This window comes from Bos indicus x Bos taurus, unplaced genomic scaffold, assembly GCF_003369695.1.
Source record: "Bos indicus x Bos taurus breed Angus x Brahman F1 hybrid unplaced genomic scaffold, Bos_hybrid_MaternalHap_v2.0 SuperScaffold_100135, whole genome shotgun sequence".
Lineage (NCBI taxonomy): Eukaryota > Metazoa > Chordata > Mammalia > Artiodactyla > Bovidae > Bos > Bos indicus x Bos taurus.
Genome location: NW_020867067.1, coordinates 1,008,505 through 1,017,406, shown reverse-complemented (window position 1 = coordinate 1,017,406; position 8,902 = coordinate 1,008,505).

The window sequence follows — 8,902 nt, the reverse complement described above, 5'->3', positions numbered from 1 at the left end:
GTATATGTAATTTTACTCTAAAATTTTAGGAATTGCTTTTTAAAAATTTAGTTATTTTATAATCATAATTCTGTATAATGTTTTCATGATTCCAAAATCAAGAAAAGGTTACTTAAAGAAGTCTGATATCATTGTTAGCTCTATTCTAATTCTTCTTCTCCTTTTATAGATAACTTTCCAGGCTAATTTTGACTCATCTTTTTATTAATGTTTCTTAAATATAGTTTTTTTCTGAACATGTTATTTTTCCAACTGTGCAGAATGAAAATTTTCAATTTTAATACTGTAATCTCTGGACTTTTCTGGAAGCATGAAATGTGCAATGGAACTCTGGTAAAAAGTCTTTGTGATCATTGTAATTCCTTGTAATTCCTGCAGATTAGGTCTGCAGCCATTCCAGGCTCAGATGCCATTACAGTGCGAGAGTGGAGGTTAGCAGATACTTACATGCGGTTAGTTTCCGCATCCAGAATCTACAGGGAGAACCTTCTCCACCCTAATCAGTTGAACCTAAACCAGTTTCTGGAGGCTGGGTCTTGGGTGTCAGAGTACACCAGTCCCCTCCCAGGTGATGCTTAGGTGTGGTCAGGATGAAGACCAGTGTGTAAGAGACGAGTGAAGGCTAGTATGTCTGGAATCCTGATGGTTATGATTTCCACAGGTTCACTGCTTTTCCTCCTTGTCTTTGGTTTTTTCTCAACTCTACATTTTGTCACCTTTCACCCAGTTCTAAAGATTCTGTCTATTGGTTTTTTCTTACAAGCCCATTCTTTTCTGCTTATATGTCTCAGTCAAGCGTTTGGTAAAACTTTGATAGTTTGTTTCTATTTTTGTGTTTTTTTTCCCCATGAATGAGATATGGGGAAGTTGTGTGAGAAATGTTTCAAGTGCATTAAGGTGGAGAAGGAATTCTACCCACTCAGAAGTTCTAGCATCTAAGCTAACCCTGCAAGAAGTTACCCTAAGAAGCAACAGGTGGGACCCACTGTCAGGTGCTTTCCTGAGGCTGAATACCAAGGACTCTACCACTAAATGTCTGCCTTGAGCTTCCCTAGCAGTTTACTGGTTAAGACTCCATGTCCCCAGTGCAGATGCCAGGGTTTTTTTGTTTTTTGTTTTGGTGTTGTTGTTGTTGTTTTTTTTAATTTTATTTTATTTTTAAACTTTACAAAATTGTATTAGTTTTGCCAAATATCAAAATGAATTTTAACTTATTTATTTTAATTGGAGACTAATTGCTTTACAATATTGTGGTGGTTTTGCCAAATATCAACATGAATCAGCCATGGGTGTGTACATGTGTTCTCCCATCCAGAATCCCCCTCCTACCCCTCCTACCTTCCTCCCTCCCCCATCACTCTGGCTTGTCCAGAGCACCAGCTTTGAGTGCTCTGCTTCATGAATCAACTTGCACTGGTCATCTGTTTTACATATGGTAATATATATGTTTCAATGCTATGCTCCCATATCATCCTGCCCTCTCCTTCTCCCACATAGTCCAAAAGTCTCTTCTTTACATCTGTATATCTTTTGCTGTCTTGCATATAGGGTTGATGTTACTGTCTTTCTAAATTCCATATATATGCATTAATATACTGTACTGGAATTTCTCTTTCTGACTTACTTCATTCTGTATAATAGGCCCTAGTTTCATCCACCTCATTAGAACTGACACAAACACATTCTTTTTTTTTCTCTCTCTACATTTTTTTATTTTATTTTATTTTTAAACTTTACATAATTGTATTAGTTTTGCCAAATATCAAAATGAATCCACCACAGGTATACATGTGTTCCCCATCCTGAACCCTCCTCCCTCCTCCCTCCCCATACCATCCCTCTGGGTCATCCCAGTGCACTAGCCCCAAGCATCCAGTTGAAATACATTCTTTTTTATAGCTGAGTAATATTCTGTTGTGGATATATACCACAACTTCCTTATCCATTCATCTGCCAATGGACATCTAGGTTGCTTCCATGTCTAGCTATCGTAAACAGTGCTGTAATGAACATTGGGGGTACATGTATCTCTTCCAATTCTGGCTTCCTCAGTGTGTATATACAGCAGTGGTATTGGTGGGTCATATGGCAATTCTATTTCCAGTTTTTTTAAGGAATCTCCACACTGTTCTCCATAGTAGATGCCAAGGTTTTTGATCCCTGGTCAGGGAACTAAGATTCTGCATGCCACATTGTATGCCCCAAATAAAAAGTCTGCCTCAGAGACTCAGACTCTCAGATAATCCTGAATAATGGATGTGGTGGTATTAAATTCAGTTCTTTTAAAGATCCTTTATGATTTCAGATTTGTGAAGAATTCTTGTGAAAGAATAAAACTATACGCTCAATTGGTTTGTGGAAAGAATATACATGTGGTCATAGATTGATGTCGAAGGGAAAGGGTTTAAGGGGGCAGTGTTTGACCCTGTTCCTGCTTATCAAGGGGATGCTACCCAGCGTCCGAGGTCAGGGCCGGCAGCCGAGAGTGCCAGGCTGCGACAGCGCAGGAGCAGCTGAGAGGAGCTACCCCATGCACGAGGCCAGGGGCAGCGGCTGGGAGGAGCAACCCCACGTCCAAGGAGCAGTGGCTGCACGGGCACAGGAGGGCCTAGAGGAGCTATTCCACATTCAAGGTCAGGAGGGGCAGCGGTGAGGAGATACCCCTCGTCCAAGATAAGGAGCAGTGGCTGCACTTTACTGGAGCTGCTGTGAAGAGATACTCCATGTCCAAGGTAAGGAAAACCCAAGTAAGATGGTAGGTGTTGCAAGAGGGCATCAGAGGGCAGACACACTGAAACCATAATCACAGAAAACTAGTCAATCTAATCACACTAAGACCACAGCCTTGCCTAACTCAATGAAACTAAACCATGCCCATGGGGCCACCCAAGACAGGCGGGTCATGGTGGAGAGGTCTGACAGAATGTGGTCCACTGGAGAAGGGAATGGCAAACCACTTCAGTATTCTTGCCTTGAGAACCCCATGAACAGTATGAAAAGGCAAAATGATAGGATACTTAAAGAGGACCTCCCCAGGTCAGTAGGTGCCCAATATACTACTGGAGATCAGTGGAGAAATAATTCCAGAAAGAATAAAGGGTTGGAGCCAAAGCAAAAACCACACCTTGTTGTGTATGTGACTGGTGATAGAAGCAAGGTCCAATGCTGTAAAGAGCAATATTGCATAGAAACCTGGAATGTTAGGTCCATGAATCAAGGCAAATTGGAAGTGGTCAAACAGGAGATGGCAAGAGTGAACATTGACATTCTAGGAATCAGCGAACTCAAATTGACTGGAACGTGTGAATTTAACTCAGATGACCATTATATCTACTACTACGGGCAGGAATCCCTCAGAAGAAATGGAGTAGCCATTATGGTCAACAAAAGAATCTGAAATGCAGTACTTGGATGCAGTCTCAAAAACGACAGAATGATCTCTGTTTGTTTCCAAGGCAAACCATTCAGTATCACAGTAATCCAAGTCTATGCCCCAACCATAATGCTGAAGAAGCTGAAGTTGAACAGTTCTATGAAGACCTACAAGGACCTTTTAGAACTAACACCCAAAAAAGATGTCCTTTTCATTATAGGGGACTGGAGTGCAAAAGTAGGAAATCAAGAAACACCTGGAGTAACAGGCAAATTTGGCCTTGGAATAAGGAATGAAGCAGGGCAAAGACTAATAGAGTTTTTGCCAAGAAAATGCACTGGTCATAGCAAACACCCTCTTCCAAAAACACAAGAGAAGGCTCTACATATGGACATCACCAGATGGTCAACATGGAAATCAGATTGATTATATTCTATGCAGCCAAAGGTGGAGAAGCTCTATAGAGTCACCAAAAATAAGACTGGGAGATGACTGTTGCTCAGATCATGAACTCCTTATTGCCAAATTCAGACTTAAGTTGAAGAAAGTAGGGAAAACCACTAGACCATTCAGGTATGACCTAAATCAAATCCCTTATGATTATACAGTGGAAGTGAGAAATAGATTTAGGGGCCTAGATCTGATAGACAGAGTGCCTGATGAAATATGCACAGAGGTTCCTGACATTGTACAAGAGACAGTGATCAAGACCATCCCCATGGAAAAGTAATGCAAAAAAGCAAAATGGCTGTCTGAGGAGGCCTTACAAATACCTGTGAAAAGAAGAGAAGTGAAAAGCAAAGGAGAAAAGAAAGATATAAGCATCTGAATGCAGAGTTTCAAAGAATAGCACGAAGAGATAAGAAAGCCTTCCTCAGTGATCAGTGCAAAGAAATAGAGGAAAACAACAGAATGGGAAAGACTAGAGATCTCTTCAAGAAATTAGAGATACCAAGGGAACATTTCATGCAAAGATAGGCTCGATAAAGGACAGAAATGGTATGGACCTAACAGAAGTAGCAGATATTAAGAAGAGGTGGCAGGAATACACAGAAGAACTGTACAAAAAAGATCTTCATGACCAAGATAAGCACGATGGTATGATCACTGACCTAGAGCCAGACATCCTGGCATGTGAAGTCAAGTGGGACTTAGAAAGCATCACTACAAACAAAGCTAGTGGAAGTGATGGAATTCCAGTGGAGCTATTTCAAATCCTGAAAGATGATGCTGTGAAAGTGCTGCACCAAATATGGAAAACTCAGCAGTGGCCAAAGGACTGGAAAAGGTCAGTTTTCCTTCCAATCCCAAAGAAAGGCAATGCCAAAGAATGCTCAAACTACCACACAATTGCACTCATCTCACACGCTAGTAAAGTAATGCTCAAAATTCTCCAAGCCAGGCTTAAGCAATACATGAACAATGAACTTCCAGAAGTTCAAGCTGGTTTTAGCAAAGGCAGAGGAACGAGATCAAATGGCCAACATCCACTGGATCATCAAAAAAAGCAAGAGAGTTCCAGTAAAAACATCTATTTCTGCCTTATTTACTATGCCAAAGCCTTTGACTGTGTGGATCACAATAAACTGTGGAGAATCTGAAAGAGATTACATACCAGACCACCTGGCCTACCTCTTGAGAAACCTATATGCTGGTCAGGAAATAACAGTTAGAACTGGACATGGAACAATAGACTGGTTCCAAATAGGAAAAGGAGTATGTCAAGGCTGTATATGGTCACCCTGCTTATTTACCTTATATGCAGAGTACATCATGAGAAACGCTGTGCTGGAAAGAAGCACAAGCTGGAATCAAGATTGCCGGGAGAAATATCAATAACCTCAGATATGCAGATGGCACCACCCTTATGGAAGAAATTGAAGAGGAACTAAAAAGCCTCTTGATGAAAGTGAAAATGGAGAGTGAAAAGTTGGCTTAAAGCTCAACATTCAGAAAACAAAGATCATGGCATATGGTCCCATCACTTCATGGGGAAATAGATGGGGAAACAGTGGAAACAGTGTCAGTCTTTATTTTTGGGGCTCCAAAATCACCGCAGATGGTGACTGCAGCCATGATATTAAAAGACGCTTACTCCTTGGAAGAAACGTTATGACCAACCTAGATAGCATATTGAAAAGCAGAGACATTACTTTGCCAACAAAGGTCCATCTAGTCAAGGCTATGGTTTTTCCAGTGGTCATGTATGGATGTGAGAGTTAGACTGTGAAGAAAGCAGAGTGCTGAAGAATTGATGCTTTTGAACTGTGGGTTGGAGAAGAGTCTTGAGAGTCCCTTGGACTGCAAGGAGATCCAACCAGTCCATTCTGAAGGAGATCAGCCCTGGGATTTCTTTGGAAGGAATGATGCTGAAGCTGAAACTCCAGTACTTTGGCCACCTCATGTGAAGAGTTGACTCATTGGAAAAGACTCTGATGCTGGGAGGGATTGGGGGCAGGAGGAGAAGGGATGACACAGGATAAGAAAGCTGGATGGCATCACTGACTCGATGGACGTGAGTCTGAATGAACCTCCGGGAGTTGGTGATGGACAGGGAGGCCTGGCGTGCTTCGATTCATGGGGTCACAAAGAGTCGGACATGACTTAGCAACTGAACTGAACTGAACTGCACTACTTATCAGGGAACATTTAATTTGGTTAGTTTCATGGTTGACCAGGATAAGTCATTGGCACCCCCACTCCAGTATTCTTGCATGGAAAATCCCATGGACGGAGGAGCCTGGTAGGCTGCAGTCTTTGGGGTCGCTAAGAATCAGACATGACTGAACGACTTCACTTTCACTTTTCACTTTCATGCATTCGAGAAGTAAATGGCAACCCACTCCAGTGTTCTTGCCTGGAGATCCCAGGGATGGGGAGCCTGGTGGCCTGCCATCTATGGGTCGCACAAAGTTGGACAAGATTGAAGCGACTTAGCAGCAGCTGCAGCTTGGTTGATAATGAATATTTTTCTCAGTTGTTTTTCTCTTTTATTAGTTGAAGGTGAGAATCGGGAATGTGCAGATAAGAGAATTTCTTGGTGGTGTGTGCTCACACCTGTGTACACGTGTGGGGTTAGGTTCTGGGAATGCTGCCACCAGTGTCTGTGTCCCCAGCCACAGGCGCTCCTTGCCTCTCTGAGAGACTCTCCAAGACAAACAGAGTCTTCTCAAATTGGACCTTTCCTTGGGATTCACACCATTATTTGATTTGGAGATAATACTTGGAACGGAGCATTGAGCATATGTAGGAACTAATCTTCTGGTAGTCGGAAAATCTTTTGCCTGGTTTGCCTCAGCCAGTTTTACCAAATGCCAGAAATGGAAATATTCACAGATTACAAATGCTGCTGATAGCTGTCCTGTTAAATGACTCTCATCTCTAACCTTTCCTTATGTGTGGAGGAGACGGATTTACTCAGTTTACCTTTGAGGGCTGTAATCACTTCTGCCCTATGTGTTCTGGAAGCTTGCAAGAGTCGTATTTAATATGTGTATTCTTATTCTCTATATGTACTTTGGGTTTTGTTTTCACGTTTTTGTGTTATTTACTATTTGCTTTCAATTTTTTTTTTTGAGAGAAATTACTGGAAAATTGTTCTTTGCTTGCTGTTATTTTTCATATGGAGTATAATATCAATTTTCTGTTTTCAATAGTTGCAACTTATGCCAGAATGGAAATTCCTTGTATGTTATACTTTTAATCACCTTTCTGATTACCATGACTGCTCCTTGTTAGAGGAAAACTTGTGCATTTGTACTCAGTTACTCAGTGTGTCTGATTCTTGTGACCCCAAGGGACTGTAGCCCACCAGGCTCCTCTTTCCATGGGATTCTCCAGGCAAGAATACTGGAGTGTGGTTGCCATTTCCTCCTCTAGAGGACCTCCCCAACTTAGGGATCAAACCTGCATCTCCTGTGTCTCCTGCATTGAGATGAATTCCTTATCATTGAGCCATTGGAGGAAGTCCCAAAATAGTGCTTAAGAATAACAAATGACTTTCCTCCCAAATTACATCAGATCAAAGTAACAGGTCATGACTGAAAACCTTTATTATCTTTTGAAAATTTCTATTCCCAGGAAAGAAAAATCATTATCAAGAAAAAAAAAAAAAAAAGAATTGACAGATGAGTGGAAGGTATGGGCCCTAAACTGGCATTATACCTTAATGAGGCTTTTTGATAAACTGTTTTTTTTTTAATATTTATTTATTTGTCTGTGCTGGGTCTTAGTTGCCACATGTGGGATCTAGTTCCCCGACCAGGGATCTAACCCTGGTCTGTTGCATTGGGAGTGTGGAATCTTAGCCACCGGACCACCAGGGAAGTCCCACAACTGAGTTATTAAATATTGTCTCTCAGCAAAGAAAAAACCAGATACATTTAGGTGGTAGCGATCTGTCTTTATTTACTTTTTTTGCTGGATTTGTTGCACTTAACCATATTCTCTTTGGTGAGTGATATTACTCTTATTTCTCCTGTAATTACAAGGATGTTAGGCTCAAATGGAGAGCTGAGTAAAAGGCAACAGTGATTCCCAAAAAGAATCATAAATTTCAGGAAATTTGGGGATGGCAGATATTCCTGCTGGGCTTCTGGTGGTTTGTGACTGCAGCACTGGACTGCCCTTGGCGACACCTGGGCTGGGACTGCCCAGGTGTACAGTTTGACATTTTTGCTTCTCTGTGTGGCCTCCACATTCCCATCTCAGGAAACTCTATAAACAGTGTGTTGACAATCTGCTGTATGAGGGACTCTTCCAAGAGGTCTCTGTGCCTCTTGGGATGGATGACAGGACACGGTGGAAATGTATCAGAACTGATCGTTTTGCTGCTGTCTGATCATCTTACTTATACTTCTTCAGCTAAATAGTGTTCTCTTTATTCTCTGTAGTAGATGAAAATGTCCCTGACTTCATGGAAGGAGAGGCAGTTGGTACAGCCTGTGAACGTGTGTGTGTGTGCATGCGTGTGTGCATGTGTGTAGAACAAGACAAGAATGCTGAGGTTTAATGAGACACCCATATGAGGCATGGGGACACCTTTTGATAAATATCCTGATCAGGCACTAGTTGGCTAAGAAAATGCTTAGTTTTTTTGTTGTTTGGTGTTATGGATTCTCCTTCCCTTCCTCTTGTATGTGGCTTCCTCAGCTTCAGATAGATAGAAGAGAGCTGTCAAAGCAAACCTGTCAGTTGCTTATCCTGTCTGTGTTAGTAAGGTGGGATTGCTAAAAAGAAAAAGCCCTGTTCCTGAAAGACTTTCAAACTTTTAACATTTTGTCTTTTATGAAGTCTGTGTAGGAAATGATGTTGAGGGTGGAGATGTTTACTTTAGGTGAGTGGTTTTCATTCACTGAGTGGTTTTCCTTGATGGTGAAGGAAGGGGACCTGGGGAAAAGGAGACCTTCAAGGGGTGACTAGAGAGAGGAAGTAAGTTGTGGGTGAAGTGGCTGTTTGGCAGGGTAGGCAGGTGTGCTGTTTCTTTGCCTTTTTTCTTTGAAAAAGAAACTTGCTTTCCTAAGTCTTATT